The 21,172-nt window shown below is 36.5% G+C and overlaps 1 protein-coding gene across 2 annotated transcripts in view; it reads right to left on the bottom strand.

The window, feature by feature from the left end:
* Positions 1–16,684, bottom strand: part of CSNK2A2IP (casein kinase 2 subunit alpha' interacting protein) — a 232,941-nt gene extending 216,257 nt beyond the window's left edge. For both annotated transcript variants that reach the window (XM_074299808.1, XM_074299804.1), the window contains exons 1-2: positions 16,434–16,684; positions 4,786–4,848 (exon numbers count right to left, since the gene is read on the bottom strand). The gene's annotated coding sequence lies outside the window, so the exon portion shown is untranslated. The remainder of the gene's footprint in view (positions 1–4,785; positions 4,849–16,433) is intronic.
* Between the last annotated feature and the right edge of the window lie 4,488 nt (positions 16,685–21,172).

Here is a 21,172-nt window from a genome sequence, read left to right as displayed (position 1 = left end):
ATACTAGTGGGGCAATAGAATCAGCATCTGATTTGGGTACTACATCATATCAAGCTTTTGATATATATTGTTCTGTTCTAAGGGATATGTGACTTGATCTATATTTTATCCATACCCAGGTAAACAATAGGTCATGTTACATATAAAAAGTTATTCTTGAATTTAATATTTCCCATATGTGAGGGAATTTGAATATTTATCTCTGAATATTTATCCAAATGAGATCTCTGGTAAAACTGAGCAAAACGATCCCACAAATTCAGTTTGTTTGGGTTTTTTGAGAGAAATAAAGTTTTTCATATAACTATATCTGCAAATTGTCTATTATCTCGTCCTGAAGGGAAGTTTGAAGTGAAATCAATTTGAGACAACTCCAGAGTTTCTTACTTATTTATATTCATCTTTATGCTTCTTTCCCCATTGTGTGATAGTACTGTAACTAATGGATTTAAGGGTGCCAAATTTCTGGGTGCATATGTAATCTATTCTATTGCATCTTAAGCCACAGATCTGAGAACCCATCATAGATACCCTCTAATTAAACCTTGCAAAACAGTTCTGTGATTTAGGTAATAGCTAGAGATGTTAAGCCCCCAGAAAGCACATAGAAATGTTAAACAGTTTAACCAAGGTCACTTAACCAATTCATTTGATTGGGGAAAACTAAAGCTTCCTAATTGCCAAGGCAAAGAGAAAACTCAAAGCCTCTCTACTCCACTTAATTCACATGCTAAGGATCTAATTGAAAAAGCTGCCTTCTTTTTTTCTCCTTTCCCCCAGCTCCACCCTCCCTGCCCCCCCATTAAATATAATAGAAACGGCCAGAATATATTTCTACTCACTTACTAATGCTTTTCAACCAAAAGAAAATCTTTCAGTCATCAAATCATTTCCACTAGGTTGCTTATTGAAGCACTTTTTAACATCATGTAAGTATATAACCCCCCCATTAGATTTAAATTTATTTGTGCCAAATTTGAACATCCTTTTTACAAAAACTAATTTATTTACCCAATTAATTAATTGATTAAGCAGAAGCTGGCAACGTTCAAAAATATCCTTTTAGCAAAAGCATCTCTTTCAAATATACTACTTTTCAAGTTGTTTTCTAAACAGTATAAAGCCTGAAGACCATGGTATCCAAATCTATTGTCTTGGATGTCATTTCCTGTTTAATAAGAAAGGAACCATCATACCTGCTCAAGAGGACACAAATACCACATTCTCCAATGAGGCTCAAAGGCAGTGACATTTTTGTTACTTTATTTGCACCACTAGCAATACTCTTTTAGAAAATAGCTCTCCATATTTAAAAAAGCTTAATTGGTATTGGAAAGCCACCTATTCCATGTTTTAGATCAGAGAATTAAAAGAATTGCTCTGCCCTTGAATATGAAGTCTTATGTCTAAGGAAGGATATTGGATGCACAGGAGCTCTACTGTTATATGGGAAAAACCATTCTGACTGAATAAGGCAAGTATGCGCCATACACATGTATTAGCTTATAAAAGGAAAATAGAAGCATTTTGTTTATGATAAGAACTAATAAAATGAAAAAGAAAATTGGTACAGACAGTAGAAATCAAGGAGCCAGTCTGACTGGAAAGTGTTATTCAGGCATTATTCAGATGAAATGGTGCAATATCTCCACACTGTGGCTAGATAAGGAATTATTTATTAACTTTCTATGCTCTGTCAAAATAATGTGTTGTGTGGGTAATTCTCCAAAGGGTTTGTTCACCATTAAATGAAGCGTGGTTTAAACAATTCTTGAAAATCATCTCTACCTGGCAGACTTCATCCTAATTCAAATCTTTATAGTTTTTCCACAATAGAAGGCTGAGCTGTCACACAAATGTTTGTTTCCCTTCTGTAGAACATTATTCTCATATGTCTTTTACTGCACATAAGTTTCCATATTGATATATTTTTTAATGTAACTAAAACATTTTAATATTTTAAAAATATATGTTCAGGGGCAGCTAAGTGGTGCAGTAGATAGAGCACCAGCCCTGAAGTCAGGAGGACCTGAGTTCAAATCTGACCTCAGACACTTAACACTTCCTAGCTGTGTGATCTTGGGCAAGTCACTTAACCACAATTGCCTCCGAAAAAAAAAAGGGGGGGAGGGGGGGACAGTAAAAAATATGTGTTCTCTTGAATGGGGGGTGAGGGACAATTCCTCCTCACCACTAATGGACATAATTGTTTTCCTTCAAAACACAAGTATCAGTTCATGCATGAGGTATTTTCCTACCTGTTTTCCTGATCTACTATCCCTTCTCACAAAAATTCGCCATATATTTTTTCTTGCATATATATTGTGTGTATATTGTCTCTCACAACAGAAAAGGTAGAAAGTAAACTATTTGTTGTCTTTGATTGGAATTCTCTCATTTCTATCTTGTATTCCTAGTGGCTTCCATAGTTTTTTGCATAAAGTAGATGCTTGATAAATGACTGTTGATTAATAATACTATAGTTCCTTAAGAACAATGACTCTTTTTTTTGCTGTCTGTCCTCATCTTCTAGTACTGTACCTTATAGTTCTGTTTCTTGGCCACACTGTAATTTCATTAATGAATGTACTCTTAAATCATGTACTATTTTTAAAGAGTACTTGAAACAACAACTTGATTTGGATTCTTTTTTTTTTTCTTTCTTTTTTTTTTTGCTAAGGCAATTGGGGTTAAGTGACTTGCCCAGGGTCATGCAGTTAGGAAGTGTTAGGTATCTGAGGCCTATTTTGAACTCAGGTCCTCCTGACTTAGGGCTGGTGCTCTATCCACTGCACCACCTAACTGGCCCTGGATTCAGTTTTTTTTAAATAGTTTATTCATCCTTAAAAAATGAGCACATTTTAAATCAAGTGTGAGTTTTTTCATGATGTTAGGTTTAAGAAAATTGGAAAAATTTGGAGTCAAAAGAGGTCTAAATTTGACTTTTTCTATTATTTTTGTGAATTGGTCATTTGACTATTTAGTTAACTACCTCTGTGCCTCACTTTCTTTACCTATATGTAACCTCTGTCCCAAAACCCATTGGTATGGGACTTTCCTTAGTGGTAAAGATGAATGCTCTGCCCTGTATGAGTGGTGAGAGCAGAAAAGCTTAGTTTCTAAGCCAATCTCTTTGGAGACTTTTTAGGCTACATCCAGTTTGAGGATTCATCATGCTTCAAGTCTTCTTCATGACTCTTTAAGCACAAAGTCACTTGAGACATTTCTAACTTCCAGCTTTGAGAGAAAAGATGGAAAAGACTAAATGCACTTCTCTGTTGAGGGCACACCATGCTGAGTAGTCCTGTGCCAGTGTTTCCCATGTCATACAATTGATTCTAAAACTCTTAATGAGATACCTTAAGAATGTCCTTGCATCACTTTTTCTGACCACCTTGTGAATACTTGCCCGTGTGAGTTCTCCATAAAATATTTTTTGGGGGAGCAAGCATACATTTGGCCCCGAGCAATGTGGCCAGCACAAAGGAGACAGTAGAGGTGAGATGATTGGCAGTTTAGTGTGAGAAAGGACCTCAGTGTATAGTATCCTGCCAGGTAATCTTCAGAATCTTCCTAAGACAATTCAAATGGAAGCTATTCCATTTCCTGGCATGGAGCTGGCACACTGCCCGTGTTTCACTGGCATACAACAATGAGGTCAGCACACAATAGCTCTGTAGAACTTTCAATTTGGTAGTCTAATACCTCTCCTCTCCCACTCTTCTTTCTGAGAATCCCAAACACTGAACTAGTTTTGTCAATACTTGTAGTCAACCACATTAGCAGTGTGGACTTTCTTGGTAAGTACCCAAGTTAAGAGAACTTATCCACAGCATTCAAAACTAAACCATTTACTGTAACTGATGTTCCACATATGGATGGTGTGGTTACTGTTTGATGGAAGACCTGTGTTTTTTTGGGTTATAATTGGTCAAATTGGTCAAAATTAACAGCCCTTCAAGGTCTTAGATTAAAAAGGTCAAAGTGTCCCACTACATCCCGAACTACGGCCAATCTTTATAATCTAAGTTTGCCTCTAGACTTCAATAACTGTAGAGAAGAGAAGCTGAAGTTGATGACTTCGCCCAATCCTTCCTTACTAAAATCCAATTCACTTGCAAGTCATTCTCCTCCCAATACTATTGGTCCTCTTTGAGAACAACAATCAGGCTAATACAAAAAAAAAAAAAAAAAAAGATAAATAAAGCTATGTTAGGTTAGGAAGTGCAGTTACTCTTCCCATAACATGTCACCAAAATGATGGCCTTAGCCACAAAAATAATATGGTACAATCATATTTGGTACCCCAAAATATTGAGGTTACTGTCTGCTGTCTCAAGTCATCCAAATCAAGGGGCAAAGATTTTATTACACCCTTAGGAGAAGACTAAATACATAGCAGTCTTTAGCAAGGAACATAGCAAGTACATAGCAAAGAAAAGGTGTTTTGTTTTATTTTTTAACCAATTAATAAGGGGAAAGACAAGTTTCCTAGTGGAATTCAACCAGGAGGAAGATGGGGAAGAAGCCTTGAAGTGGGAGTACACCAGAGGAGGAATTCATAGAGAAATTTAGCAAAGATCTACAGTAAAAGCAGATTTTTGTAAGAGAAATATAACCTTGGGTATATGACATCATCATTTGACTTTCTGATTGGATATGTGAGGTTTCTAGAGATCCCCATCTATCCTTAATCAAAAGTCCAATTGGACAAAAAACCTACTTAAGAACAAAAGACCTACTTAAAAGGCTGAAATGATCCAATCAGTGTTTCTCCTGACTTACCTCTGGTTTCCAGATTTAGGCCTTCTCTTCGAACACCCACACTGCTACCCAGGATCTCATCAGCTGTATCAAAATAAAGGCAGTACATTATTCTTAAATAAACTCAATAAAGTCATCAATTTATTATGACCTCCCAGACATATGATGAGAAGGAACAAATGCTAATAGAGATATCTTCCCTATATATCTTAAGATCATACAAGATCAGAACAAATCACTTTGTCCAGTAATCTGATCATTAACATTAATTAAAATGTGAAACAAAGTGGATTTGCACAAAGTATAGTGAAAATGAAATTCTATATACATCGCATGGTACTTAGATTAAAAAGGTCAAAGTGTCCCACTGCATCTCAGACCATTGCCAATCTTTATAACCTTCAGACTACTTTAGAATTCCTCAGTGAGGTCCATGTTCACTTAAAAGAGATTGGCCTATTAATAAATGTATTATCCACCTTCTGATATGAAACAATCAGTCAATAAATATTTATTAAGCACTTATTATTAAGCACTTATGTCAGGCACTGTGCTAGGTGCTGGGATACAAACACAGGCAAAACACAGTTCCTACCCTCAAGGAACTTGAAATCTATAGGGGGCGACAGCTTGGAATCTACAAAGCAATCTCTATACAGTATATATAGAAAATAAATTTTAAAAAAGAGAGCCCTGCACTTGCCTGACCTTTCTAGGACCCTTACAGCCTTGGAAATAAGAGAGGGTTGGGAAGGCTTCCTATAAAAGAAGATATTTTTATTGGAAATTAAAGAAAGCCAGGAAGTGAGTAGTAGGAGTGGAAGGAAAGCATTTTAGGCTTTGGGAAATGCCAGAGAAAATGTCTGATTGATGTTCTCAAAAAGGACCAATAATATCAAAAAGAGAATTACTTTCAAGTGAATTGGATTTCAGTAAGGAAGGACTGGGCAAAGTCATCAGCTTCTCTCCTCTAGAGTCATTGAAGCCCAGAGGCAAAACTTAGATCATGAAGACTGGCAATAGTCTGAAATGCAGTGGGACACCTTGACCTTTTTAATCTAAGATCTTGAAAGACTGTTAGGTGGTACACTGACATTGGAGTCAGAAGGACGTGAGTTCAAATTTGACCTCAGATACTTGATACTTACTAGTTGTGTGATCCTGACTACCTCACTTGTTCTCCCCTTCCCCTCCCTTTCCCCTCCCCCCCCAAAAAAGAAAGAAAAGCTAAAGTCTTTTCCAGGTCTCAGTTTGTCTAAGACAAGATCTATTCAGTGAATAAAGTCTAGGTAAGAATTGAGGTGAAACATGGCCTAGTTTGCCTTCACAAAAGAAACAATCTGGGAAGGGAAGACCCTCAGAGTTTCTGGTCAGAACAGAAATAATTGCTATTTATATTCCCATGTGGCTTAGGGAGTGAGTAGGTGGATATTGCTTCAAGTATTAACATATAAGAGAATAGAAATATTTTCCCCCTCCTTCACTTTGTGTTAGTCCCTGAACAGATCAAATTCTTTTTATTGAGATTAGTAAAATTACCTCTCATTTAATTTTTTCAATTTATTAAAATATAGCCTCACTTTTCTCCCCCTTACTCAGGAGCCCAAGTTCCCTTCATTCTTTACCAGTTGCCATAATTCTTGCCAACATTGGTTGCTGAGACTGTTCTCCCAATTGCTGTGCTATCTTTCTTTCATTATATCAATTTGCCTTGTCCCAGAAAAATCAGTAATCCCTGGAATACCCTTCTTTCCTCTACCAAATAATAGCCAGGAAGAGAATGAGAGAAATGTCTTAACTTTCCGTACAGAATTAGGTATATAATCAAAATTAATATACTTTGAACTGAACTAATTCTCTTGAAGCTTTGCTCTTACATATACATGTCCTCCAGTTAGATCAATTTGCTGGTTGTTAACATGCCCATGTCTTTTCCTTAGCATAATGGGTTTTAATATTGAGCTACAATTATGACTATGGGTATGCATCAGATTATATGAGAAATATCTATTTATGATGAGGTTTAATCTTAAGGACATCAAGTAAGTTCCTTTTTCTAATGATTACAGCTCTCCAACAATGGAATGATCTCTCATTTATAGCATAAGCTTCTCAGAAATCTATATAAGTTTCTTGCATGGTGTGGGAGGTCGGACAAAAATGACTTCTAATGAATCTAATTATGTGATTTTTGATGAAATGAAGTTGTTTAATTAAGATTTGAACTAACATAAAATTTAAAACTTTTTCCTCAATAAGTACTAAAAGAATTTAAACAAATATCTATTCATATAAAATAAATGTTAGACATAGATCATTTCATAAAGCCAGGGATGTGCAATCTATAGAAGAAATGTATCAGAAATTCAGGAATCTACTATGTTAAAGTAGATTTCAGATTTTAAAATAATACATCATGATAATCAGCCTGATAGAACTCTCACATCATTAATCTCTCCCAATCCCAGAGATGCTGTGTAAATGTGTTTGAATCCCAAACCAATGGAAAATATATCCTAAAGTCATTGCACACATTAATATTTATAGTCAGAATATATAATAAGTAATGTGATTAAGTAATTGACTAGATTAAGAAAAGCTATTTTGTGATTCATTGACATTGGGTCTCCTGATAAATAGATAAAACAATTGAATTTGATCTTGTGGATCTATTATTTAAATGAATACCCTCAGGATTTCCTCAAAGAAATGTATGGGCTCTAATATATTGCCATTATTGCAACATGGTTTTTTTTTTTTTCACTTCTTTTAATTTAAATCTTTAGCGTTGGTAGAAATGGTTGAACTAAGCCAGTTATCATTCAGATTATAAATCTTATCCAAATGTTTGCAACCAGAGGTAAGTCAATTTCTCCATCTGGGCTTCAATCTTCCTTATCAGCTTTCATATATAGATGGGGGATTAGAGTGAGTGAATTTATTTTACATCTGCCCCCAACTGAGTTAATATAATCTCAAAAAGTAAAGGGGACAACAGGGATAATATTTTGTTTTAAAGCAAAGTTAAAGATTTTATACTTTTTATTGCTATTTTACAAAGTATGAAGAGATTAATGGAACTAAATGGACAGATTGCCATTAGTTGAAGATCTTTCATGCTTCAATAATCTTTTAAAAGCTAATTTGATGCAGAAAAAGCATTTGATAAAATCCAACATCCATTCCTACTAAAAACACTTGAGAGTATAGGAATAAATGGACTATTCCTTAAAATAATAAGGAATATATATTTAAAACCATCAGTAAACATCATATGTAATGATGATAAACAGGAACCTTTCCCAGTAAGATCAGGAGTGAAACAAGGTTGCCCACTATCACCATTACTATTCAATATTGTACTAGAAATGCTAGCCTCGGCAATAAAAGTCGAGAAAGAGATTAAAGGAATTAGAGTAGGTAATGAGGAAATCAAATTATCACTCTTTGCAGATGATATCATGGTATATTTAGAGAACCCCAAAGACTCTGCTAAAAAGCTATTAGAAATAATTCAGAACTTTAGCAAAGTTGCAGGATACAAAATAAATCCACATAAATCCTCAGCATTTTTATACATTACCAACATAATCCAACAAATTATGTAAGAGATACAAAAAGAAATTCTATAAAGGGCTAGAACTGAGCAATGCACTTCAATAATGAAGCACATGAGACTAATTGCCAATTGGACAGTTCCCTATTAACTTGTTTGAAGGTTGACCCTCCCCAGCTGTTCTGTGCTAACTTGATTGGTGGGACAAAGAGGGGGAAATGACGTGTGTGGGAGGAGTAGGAGAAGGAAGAGGAATTGAGACACAGAAGCTGATGCAGTCTCTCCTGGCGTTTGAGGGAGGAAGGTGTGTGTGAGGTTGCTAGGCCTAACCCCCTGATATTGACCATAAAAGATCAAGAATAAAGACGTTTAGTGATCCTGACTCTGGCTGATTTCTGAGAAGACAGAGTTCCAGCATTTTGGCGTCCAAGCGTGGGGCCGGCACCCTACTTCCACTGAAGTCCTCAGGTGACCAGGAGATTAGGTGAGTATTCTAATAGAAATAAGGAACTTACCTTGTTAAGGACTAAACCAGCAATCTCTAGTATCTGAGATGGGGCAGATGTTAGCTAAAAATATTCCCTTGGCCTCAGCTGACCCAGATACAGACCCTGCTCCTGCTCCAGTCTCCCCTAGTAGTAATCCTATAGAGGATATAATTAAGATAATTGACAAGAAGAGTTTACTTATAACCAGCCCACAAATGGATAGTCTCTGAGACTCATTGAATCGCATGTCCCCTTGGTTCTTAAAGGAAGAAAAACTAAGTGTAGATAACTAGAAGCCAGTAGGACTTGAAATAAAAGAAATTTATGCAAAAAAATGGGCCTTATTCAATTACCTCAGAGGTATTTTATATATACAACGTGATTCAATTAGACTTAAGCTATCGAGCAAGTTATAGGAGAAGTAAAAGTGAACAGGGGAGGAAGGGTGAGGAACAAAAGATAGAAAACAAGCAAACTCAAGGCCTTGCCAGAGGGCAAGGGGATTTGAATGAGGAATTGGGTGTGTTGACTCTGATTATCCTGAAAAAATTTCAACCCCTCCTACAGAGCAGATTATTGATCAGCCCACATCAACTCCACCTCCATCCCTGAAGGGATGTCCTTAATATGGATGTCCTTAAAGACCTGAAAAAAGCTTGCACTCTCTTTGGGGCTACATCAAATTATGTGAAGATGTTAATACACAATTTGGCTTATGAAACTTTAACTCCTAGTGACTGGAAAGTCATTGCAAAAATGTTCTTAGAACCTGGACAAAACATATTGTGGTTTTCTGAATATAGTGAGCTCTGTAGGATTCAACCCAACAAAATAGTCAAAGTGGAGTTAATACTTCAATCACCTGTGACCTACAAACAAGTGTAGATTCCTATGCAGATATTTCAGTACAGATTAATTACTCCGTAACAGCATTTGAGAAAATTGCTGCTGCTGCTATTAAAGCATGGACTTCTCTCCCCAGTAAAAACTACAAGGGTGGGACCTACAAAAAAATTGTACAAGGACCAAATGAACCTTTGCTGATTTTGTGGCACATTTGCAGACAGCTGTCACATGGACTAATGGTGAAAATGAAGTAACAGACACTTTGGTAAGGCAACTTGCTAGACACAATGCCAATGAGGTTTGTAGAAGGATTATACTAGGACTACACAAGGATGCTTCTTTAGAGGAGATCATAAGACGCTGTGCCACAGTGGGCACAAATATCTTTTATAGCCAGGCTATGGTGCAGACCTCCCAAGATCCCAATATAGGAAGACCGGGTCCCTTTTGGCAAGGGACTTCCAGAGAAACTCATCAATGCTTTCAATGCGGTAAAGTAGGCCATCTGAAAACTCAATGTTGGCATAGAGACAGAGTGAGAAAACAGGCTGGGAGAACAAGACCCAAAACCCCATGTCCAAAATGCAACAGAGGACTCTATTGGGCATTAGAGTGTAGACTGATTCAAGGAAACAGGATGAGGGCCCCAGCTCCAGGGCCCCAGGCAAAAAACACTTGGGGCATGATGGCAACCAATGCCACACCCAGAGAGTGCCTCCAAGTCCAATACCCAGACATGACCAATCAGCCAGGAAGCCATCTGATGGGAGAAAGGGATTACACAATCAGTCAGCCAGGAAGCAACATGATGGGAGAAAGTGATTATAATTAGGGAGGACAGATTTGTATGCAGCTGGGACAACTGAGATACCCCCTGGAGAGGTGAAATCTGTTCCTCTCCAACCTATGGATCCCTTGCCTCCAGGGACGGTAGGCTTGACCATTTCATCTCCTGAGAGTACTTACAAGACAGTGTTCGTTCATACACTGATGTGGAAAACTGGGGAATGTGTATATCCCAGTCACTAACATAGGTTGACTTATCAACCAGGGGAAGTAGTAGCATCAGGTTTATTGGTACAGACCCCTAATGAGCAATCTGGTAATAGTCACCCATGTTCTGACTCCAAGCAGCAAAACCCAGGAATATACTGGACAGCAGCTGTGACAGCTGACCAACCTATGCTCACCATCTATATAAATGGCATACCATTAGAAGGACTGGTGGACACAGGTGCAGATCGCACAGTCATTAGAGGTGCCACTGGCCTAGTCACTGGCCAAAGACTAAGGCAGACACCTACATGTCTGGGGTAGGAGGATCAATAGCAGCTGAAGTTAGTGCTACCCCTTTAAGATGGATATTTGAAGATGAAACAGGAGTTTTTACTCCTTTTATAGTTGAAAAAATCCCCATCAATCTATGATGAAGAGACATTTTACAACAATTAGGGTTAAAAATGAGTACTTCGGTTTTTTTAGGCAGGGCTGCTGTTGAAGGACTGCCACCACTTTCACCTGTTCCTATCCAATGGAAAACTGATACACCAGTGTGGATAGAACAGTGGCCCTTAGGTAGCAATAAAATTCAGGCCTTACTAGACATAGTACAGGAACAACTTGACCAAGGACACTTACAACCTTCTCTAAGTCCTTGGAATTCCCCAGTATTTGTTGTAAAAAAGAAATCTGGAAAATGGAGGATGTTGACTGATTTAAGAAAGGTAAATGAACAGATGGAAACTATGGGAACTCTTCAACCTGGACTTCCATCTCCTACTCAATTGCCTAGAGAATGGCCTCTGTGGGTTATAGACATTAAGGACTCTTTTTATTCTATCCCTCTAGATAAGGAGGATATGAAAAGATTTGCCTTTTCAGTGCCCAGCGTTAACTTATAAAAGATATGCCTTATAAAAAAGTTAGCCTTATAAAAGATATGAATAGACAGTTTTGCCACAGGGAATGAAAAACAGCCCTAGTATGTGTCAAATGTATGTTGCTGCTGCTCTTACTCCAGAAAGAAAAGCATTTCCAAAAGTAATGTTATTACATTATATGGATGATATATTGGGATGTGCACCTGAGGAACAAATGTTAGAAGCATGTCTACAAAAAAACCATAGAAACATTAAGGAATTATAAATTGCACATAGCTTCAGAAAAGATTCAAAGACATGCTCCTTTTCAATATTTAGGATATGAAGTATATCCTAAGGTGCTTACAGTACAAAAACTCTCCTTAAGAATGGAAAAGCTAAACACCTTAAATGACTTCCAGAAAATGATAGGAGATATCCAATGGATGCGTCCCGTGCTAGGCTTGACAATTGCAACCATTATATGACATTTTAAGGGGAGACAGTGCTTTAAATTCACCACGCCAGCTTACAAAAGAAGCTCAAGAGACTTTGAGACAAGTTGAACTGGCTTTATCCAATGTGATTGAAAAAAAATTCTTGGAAATATCAGTTTTTGCTACACAAGAGGCACCCACAGCAGTCCTTCATCAAGGAGACAGTGTGATAGAGTGGGTGAACCTCCCAGCACAACCAGAACAAACTCTTATTCCTTACCCAGTGCTTGTGGCTAGAATTTTATTAAAGGCCATTAAACAAGCAGTACAATTATCTGGGATAAGACCTGACAAGATATACACCTTTTATACTAATGCACAAGTTAATGTGTGCTGTGAAACCATCCCAGAGTGGCAAATTTTATTAGCCATGGCTCCAAATTTTACACACGGGTCTCCATTAAAGATAACCAGACTGTTACGTAATTGGCAATGGATTCTTGAAAAAAAGGTTTCTAAAGTCCCTCTTAAAGGACAACCTATCTTTACAGATGCTTCCAAACATAATATTTGTGCTGTATATTCTTGTGACTTAACTATAAAAAGAGTAATCAGAACTCCTTTTCAGTCCACTCAGCAGAATGAATTGTATGCAATCTTTCTAGCTCTTGCTTGTTATCCTGGAGACATAAATATAATATCTGACTTGGCCTATTCAGTAGGTGTGGTACAAAGAATTGCCACAGCCCAAATAAAATTTGTAGCCTCCAATATATATCAGCTCTTAAAGAACTTCAAGAGCAAGTGAGAAAGCATCCAGGTAAGATTTATATTTTACATGTCCACTCCCATAGTGGACTTCCAGGTCCTATTTTTGATGGTAATTCAAAGGCAGATAGCCTTCTAACCATGTTGGCCAGTACTCCTTTATTTCAAGAAGCACAAGAATCTCATTCTAAATATCATCAGGCTGCCTGAGCTTTATGTTTGCAATTTGGAATAACAAGAGAAGAAGCTAGGGGCATAGTAAAAGCCTGTCCAGCTTGCCTTCCTTTCCATGCTCCTACACTCCCTCCAGAGAAGAACCCTCCAGGTTCGAGACCTAATGAAATTTGGCAAATGGATGTGATCCATTATAAATCTTTTGGTCATCTATCTTTTATCCATGTCGTGGTAGACACCTTTTCAGGATTCACATTTGCAATGCCAGCAGCAAAAGAGACAGTCTGAGTGGTCACTGAATTCCTTATACAAGCATTTGCAATTATGGGTGTGCCACAAGCAATAAAAACAGACAATGGACCTGCATATACACCTACACATTTTACACACTTTTGTGCACAGTATAAGATTTTACATACCACGGCCATACCCTTTAATCCTCAAGGGCAGGCAATAGTAGAGAGAAGAAACATTAATTAATATTAAGACACTCCTCAAAAGAAAGGGGGAGCCACGGGTAACCCTAGAGAACTTCTAAATTTAGTTCTCTACACCATTAATTTTTTTAATTTTAATTTAAGATGCACTGGCTCCGGCAGACAGGTTTTATAATCCACTGGAAGGGCAGTGTCCAGTGTGAGCAGCTCCACTGTCTTTAGATAATCGCCAGGTGATGTGGAGAGACCCAGAAAGTGGTGAATGGAAGGGACCAGAAAGGTTTACTGCTTGGGGAAGAGGGTTTGCTTGTATCTTTCTAGATGTAGAAGGAATCAGATGGGTGCCAACAAGAAGTATTTGCCTTTTCTATTGGAGAGAGACGGAGCAGACCCTTGAAATGAAGGAGAACACCCAAGAAACATCGGGTGGTTCCGTTGCTGACTGTGCACACCACTGAAAGAACCTGGCAGTTATGGCGTTTGATTCATGGACATCAAAAACTGTTGGATTTGAAAATCCTCAGAAATCATTGGATTCTCTGAGATGTGGTAAGACTGTTATAGGACTTGAAAACCCTCAGGAATCACTGGATTCTCTGAGACATCATAAGACTATTGTAGGACTTGAAAGCCCTCAGGAATCATTGGATAAGACTGTTGCGGGACTTCAAAACCCATAGGGATCATTGGATTCCCTAACATATAAAAAGACTGATGTGGGACTTCAAAAACTTGTGGGGATCATTGGATTCCCTAACACGTGAAGCAATGGACAATAGATTGGTTTTGGACTATATCTTGGTTGCTGAAGAAGGCGTGTGTGTGACTGATGTTTAATACCCTCCTTCTAGGAGTTGTGGAAATCTTTTACAAAACCGTGTTGATTTATATTGTTTGTTATATCACTACTTGCATGTACAATTCCTGTTTATTACACCACATCGAGTTTGCACTGACTGTGGGGGGAGTCATCATTAATAGCCTCTGCGTTATTGCTATGTGCTTGTGTAATAACTCCCATGCTGATGGGTTTGTGCATACTTGTCTCTAATAAGGCCCTTCAACCCAGAAATCCGCTAGCAATCCCCACTTCTCTTTGGTGCTTTTCATCTTCCTTCCTGAGATGTCAGGGAGGGTGTGATTATCTCCTTTTTAGTGCTTTCATCTCCCCTCCTGAGAAGTCAGTGGGGGCGTGATCACCTTCTTTTTGGGGTTCTCACCTCCCTGAAAAGTCAGGGATGGTGTGACTACCTGTGGTCTAAAGCAAAAAAAAGCAGGAGATGTAAAAAGCTAGAACTGAGCAATGCACTTGGATAATGAAGCACATGAGACTAATTGCCAATTGGACAGTTCCCTATTAACTTGTTTGAAGGTTGACGCTCCCCAGATGTTTTGTGCTGACTTGATGGGTGGGACAAAGAGGGGGAAGTGACGTGTGTGGGAGGAGTAGGAGAAGGAAGAGGAATTGAGACACAGAAGCTGATGCAGTCTCTCCTGGTGTTTGAGGGAGGAAGGTGTGTGTGAGGTTGCTAGGCCTAACCCCCTGACTTTGACTGTAAAAGATCAAGAATAAAGACATTTAGTGATCCTGACTCTGGCTGATTTCTGGGAAGACAGAGTTCCAGCAAAATTCCATTCAAAATACCTGTCGATAATATAAAATATTTGGGAATATATCTACCAAAGGAAAGTCAGGAATTATATGAGCAAAATTACAAAACATTTGCCACAAAAATAAAGTCAGATATAAACAATTGGAAAAATATTAAGTGTTCTTGGATTAGGCTGAGCAAATATAATCAAGATGCCAACACTCCCTAAACTAATCTATTTATTTAGTGCTATACCAATCAAACTCCCAAGAAACTATTTTAATGACCTAGAAAAAATAACAACAAAATTCATATGGAAGAACAAAAGGTTGAGAATTTCAAGAGAATTGATGAAAAAAAAAAAAATCAAATGAAGGTGGCCTAGCTGTAATTGATCTAGAACTATATTATAAAGCAGCAGTCACCAAAACCATTTGGTATTAGCTAAGAAATAGACTAGTTGATCAGTGGAATAGGTTAGGTTCACAGGATAAGATAGTGAATTAAAATAGCAATCTAGTGTTTGACAAACCCAAAGATTTCAACTTTTGGGATAATAATTCATTATTTGACAAAAATTGCTGGGAAAACTGGAAATTAGTATGGTAGAAACTAGGCATGGACCCACACTTAATACCACACACCAAGATAAGATCAAAATGGGTCCATGATTTAGGCATAAAGAATGAGATCATAAATAAATTAGAGGAACATAGGATAGTTTACCTCTCACACTTGTGGAGGAGGAAGGGATTTGTGACCAAAGGAGAACTAGAGATCATTATTGATCACAAAATAGAAAAATTTAATTACATCAAATTAAAAAGTTTTTATACAAACAAAACTAATGCAAACAAGATTAGAAGGGAAGTAACAAATTGGTTAAACGTTCTGATAAAGGCCTCATCTCCAAAATATACAGAGAATTGACTTTAATTTATAAGAAATCCAGCCATTCTCCAATTGATAAATGGTCAAAGGATATGAACAGACAATTTTCAGATGATGAAATTAAAACTATTTCCACTCATATGAAAGAGTGTTCCAAATCACTATTGATCAGAGAAATGCAAATTAAGACAACTCTGAGATACCACTACACACCTGTCAGATTGGCTAAGATGACAGGAACAAATAATGATGAATGTTGGAGGTGATGTGGGAAACCTGGGACACTGATACATTGTTGGTGGAGTTGTGAAAGAATCCAACCATTCTGGAGAAAAATCTGGAATTATACCCAAAAATTTATCAAACTCTGCATACCCTTTGATCTAGCAGTGCTACTATTGGGCTTATATCCCAAGGAAATACTAAAGAAGAAGAAGGGATCTGCATGTGCCAAAATGTTTGTGGCAGCCCTTTTCGTAGTGGCTAGAAACTGGAAAATGAATGGATGCCCATCAATTGGAGAATGTTTGGGTAAATTATGGTATATGAATATTATGGAATATTATTGTTCTGTAAGAAATGACCAACAGGATGGATACAGAGAGGCTTGGAGAGACTTACATCAACTGATGCTGAGTGAAATGAGCAGAACTAGGAGATCATTATACACTTCAACAATACTATATGAGGATGTATTCTGATGGAAGTGGATATCTTCAACATAGAAGAGCTAATCCAATTCCAATTGATCAATGATGGACAGAATCAGCTACACCTAGAGAAGAAACATTGGGAAACTATTAGCATTTTTTTTTCTCCCCAGGTTATTTTTACCTTCTGAATCCAATTCTTCCTTTGTAACAACAACAACAAAATTCTGTTCTGCACATATATATTGTACCTAGGATATACTATATCATATTTAATATGTATGGGAATGCCTGCCATTTGGGGAGGGGGTGGAGGGAAGGAGGGGAAAATTCGGAACAGAAGGTAGTACAAGGGATAATGTTGTAAAAAAAATTACCTATACATATGTACTGTCAAAAAATGTTATAATTATAAAATTAATAATAATAAATAAATAAAAGCTAATTTGATAACTCTGGCAACAGAGTAGAGGCAGGACATCTTTGGAGTTTCATTTTATTTTTTGTTATTGTTTGTTTAATTCCATTTTGTTTGTAGAGATTATTAAGGGATAGGAGGGGGGAATCTACAAGATTTATTCTGAGAAAGGGTCAGTTCCTCTTTCTCTTTAGTTACTTGGCAGGACAAAGGATGTAATTTTTTTTGAAGATGAGGATTTTGAGATGAAAGCACTATAACAGCACCAAATTCCCTGATCAACAGTGCCTTTTTGGTCCCTTATGGAAAAGAATAGAATTGCTTGGAAGTAGAAAAGAAAAGGGCAAAAGTAAGCTAATAGAGCAAAAAACTGAAAACGATACTGAGGTAATGAAGTTAAATGACTTGTCCAATGTCACACATTTGGTAAATGTCTAAGATAGTATTTTTAATTCAGGACTGCCTGGCTACAAATCTAATATTGTATCCATAGTGCTGCCCACATGGAGAGCCAGCTAAGGAGATAGAATCCATCTCTTGAAAGGTGTCACTCTTTATCTTTCAACTTTAAAAAGGCAGCATTAGGAGAAAGGAATTCTCTTATCATCCTCTCCACCAGCCACAGAATTTTGTAAGAGAACCACTCTCCCAATAAAACCCACACCTCAAAAAATAAAATAAAATAAAATAAAATAAAAATTTTAAAAGGCAGTTTTTCAACAGTTGCATAATCCAACATTCATTAAAGCAATACCCACTTTAATTTAGCTAACAATCTGTCACTGGGTTTCATCTTGAGGAACTCCTAGAAGGAGGTTTCAAAGCTGTTTATTTCACTTTTTGACAGCTCTAATTGTTAGGTAGTTTTTCCTAACATGAAGTCTAAATGTATCTCTTTATTACTTCCAACCATTGTTTTTTCTTTCTGAAGCCAAATGAGTTTCTCTTTTTCAAATAACAATCTTTCAGATACTTGAAGACATCTATCATATGCCCTCACCCCCAATTTGTCTCTTTCCTAGGCTAAGCATGAACAATTCCTCCACGAATCCTCATATAGTTCTTTTCAGAAAGCCTAGTAATCAATTCTTAATTCTGGTGCCAAAAGCTACAATATAGTTAGCAGCCACAACCCAATAAAACTGTCTTTGTACACAGACCAAACCAGATAGAGTATAACCAATAAACCACAAATCTGTAGGTGAGTTAGGGAGATTTCTACCTCTAAGCATGTGAAGACTTCCTCTGGCAGCATTGGGGAATGAAAACAATTCATTCCAAAAGCCATGAAGGCAGTTGAAGCACTGTGAAGCATTTAGAATTTGGTCATACATTGAAGATGTCAAGAGTCATCCACTGCATCCTAGGTTATTGACAGCCGTCTTGACTTTTGATTTCAAGATGATGGAAGGGAGGCTAATGACTGGTTCATTGAGTTGAACAACAAACAAAAATATGGCATGAATTCAGGACCTTTCACTATTGTTATACTTTTATGGATGCACTTTAGATGATCACACTCATTCAGAAACATATGGTGCCCAGAATTCTAGATAAGGCCTGATGAGAGCAAAGTACAATGGAATTATGATCTCCTTATTCCTAGAAGATACGCCCCTCTTAATACACCCTAAAAATCTCAGTTTTATGAGCTTGTACTCCACTAATTTTTCCAAATTTTTTTGAGAATAACTGTTATCTGTCTTTCCCATGTTGTGCTTGTGAAGTTGGGTTTTTTAAAACCCATTTGCAAGACTTTATATTTAATTCTACCTAATTTCACCTTATTGTGCTCAGTCTAATTCTCTAACCTTTCAAGTTTCCTTTGAACCTGAATTGTATCACCTAGTTTATTAGTTATTCCTCAAACTTTATGCCATCTGCAAATTTGACAAGAATACCGAGTTTGCCCTTATCCAAGTCATTGATCAAAATGTTAAACAGTCCAGAGCAAAGCACAGATGCATAGGATACTTCCCTAAATATCTGCTATATTGACTTTGAATCATTAATAGCTAATTTTTTTTTTCTGAATCCATATGATCAAAACATATGATCAGGTATAGCACAGACAAAATGGATAGATGTGGAAAGGTAATTCAGAGAATACCAGAGACCAAAAAAAAAGAACATTAGTAAGGAAGTAAATGAAGCTACACTATAACAAAATTAGCATGATGAATATGTTCCAGTGCTTCCTTGAAGTACTAAGCACTTTACTAAGGTATTAGTTTTCTTTAACTCAACATATTACTGTATAGATTTTTTAAAAATAAATATTTCATATAGTTAATTTTTTAAAAAATAATTTAAAAATTTGTACCACTTTGGTTAACATTTATATGAGTTTATATTTATAAAAAATGGAAATAAATAAAATTTTAGAGCTATAGAGCTGAAATTATAACACATGTATGTATATGTATACACATACGTCCATGTACACACATACACACACACATAATCCTTTGGAAAAAAACATCTCCTCACACCATTTAATAAGAAAACTGAGACCTAGGATGTTAGTGACTAATCCAGAGTTATACTTTCAATGATGGAATTAGAAGGTAGATTTCCCAAATCCTTATCAAAACTCTTTTCACTAAAATTCTTTTACTTTATTTAAAAAAAAAATTTCACTTTCAGAAAAGACTAAGAAATATTTTAACTGTAGTACTGTCTAGACCAAGGCTAGAGTTAATCAGATCAAAATGCCAGGAATTTTCTGCATGTGGAATGTATTGTCATGTAATGAACATAAGGTTTAGAATAGACTTCAGGTATCTAGAGTAAATTCTGAGTATGAAGGTAAGCATATAAATATATTGGGGAATGGAAGAGGGGGAACACAATAAAAGAGTTGGAGGCTCTGTAAAAGAGTATATGACATAAATAGAACAACAGGAAAATACATTAAGGATATGCTCTATGAACTTCTAGAGCCCCTTGATCGTTCAAGAATTTGACAATAGTTTTTCTACACCAACCTGTTTGTTTAAATTTTCCTTTGTCCACTTCAGATAAGAGTGAGGTTCATGCCTACTCTTCCTACCTCTTTCTCCATGTTTGTATTTTTTTCCTTATTGTTTGCTGTTGTTCTGCTATTTTAGTCACATCTGGTTCTTCATATTCTTATTTGGGGTTTTCTTGGCAAAGAAAATATTGGAGACTGGAGAAATTTGCTGTTTGATTCTCCATTACATTTTATGGATGAGGAAACTGAGGCAAGCAGGGTTCAATGACTTAATCAAGGTCACACAGCTAATAAGTGTCTAAAGACAGGTTTGAATTTAGGAAGATGAGTCTTCCTGACTCTAGACCCAAAACTCTATTTACTATATAGTTGCCTTTTTTATGTATTCCAATTATAAGTAGAAAGTGCTATCCTTATTCCACTTTGTATACCAGTGTATTTTTTGTATCTTCCCTTCTCTTTTCCCTTTTAAAATGTTCAGAACTGAACTGATTTTTCACCTCTGGATCCTTAACATAGGATCTTTATTTTCCTTATTTAACTTTCTCAAGTGCCTTTAAAGGTATTGTTGTTATTGTTTTTTCTTGATTTTCATCTGAATGCTTCATTGTGTTCTTGCCAATGCACAAACAAGAAATAACTGAAAAATAAGAGAGACAGAGAAGAAAATCTGACAGAAGTTGACATTTGGGTGATTAACTTGCTACTTGTTATCCAGAGATAAGTTTTTATACAGGTTTCAGAATTCTCTCTCCATTGAATAGTTACAATTTACATCACAGAACATCACATCCTGTCATAAATCCATGAATAAAAACTGAATTCAAAAAAATGGAGAAGAAACCTTCTTCCCCATTAGAATGTTAGCACTATATCATCATCCAGTTCATTCCAATTGATGAAGTCAATTTACTATTTTCAGTTTCTCCAAACTCTTTTTTTATGTTTCAAAGTTCCTACTGAACTCTAGTCTTTTTGTCAGAAATTATTGAAAGCACTTTATTCCATTAAAGAAATCCAATTTTTTTTAACCTGTAGGATTATACACAACTTTTCATGGTAAGTTATTTTTGTTTTTAAGCCTATATCTTTTGCCTTTTGGGAATTCCAAGATTTCAGCTCATTTTTAGTAAAAGTGAGGGATTCTTAAGGGATTCTTGTTACTTGCACTGTTTTCTTTCTGGATACCTATAATATTATCATTCTTTGATGAGGAAACTCTGGATTTTGCAATAACATTTTTGAGAGTTTTTCCATGTGAGATTTCTGTTAAGAGGTGATTGGTAGACTCTTCTTATCTTTACTCTGCTCGGTTCTA

The sequence above is a fragment of the Sminthopsis crassicaudata genome, chromosome 3 (assembly GCF_048593235.1).
Source record: "Sminthopsis crassicaudata isolate SCR6 chromosome 3, ASM4859323v1, whole genome shotgun sequence".
NCBI classification, from domain to species: domain Eukaryota; kingdom Metazoa; phylum Chordata; class Mammalia; order Dasyuromorphia; family Dasyuridae; genus Sminthopsis; species Sminthopsis crassicaudata.
This window is presented reverse-complemented; position numbering and strand designations above follow the sequence as displayed.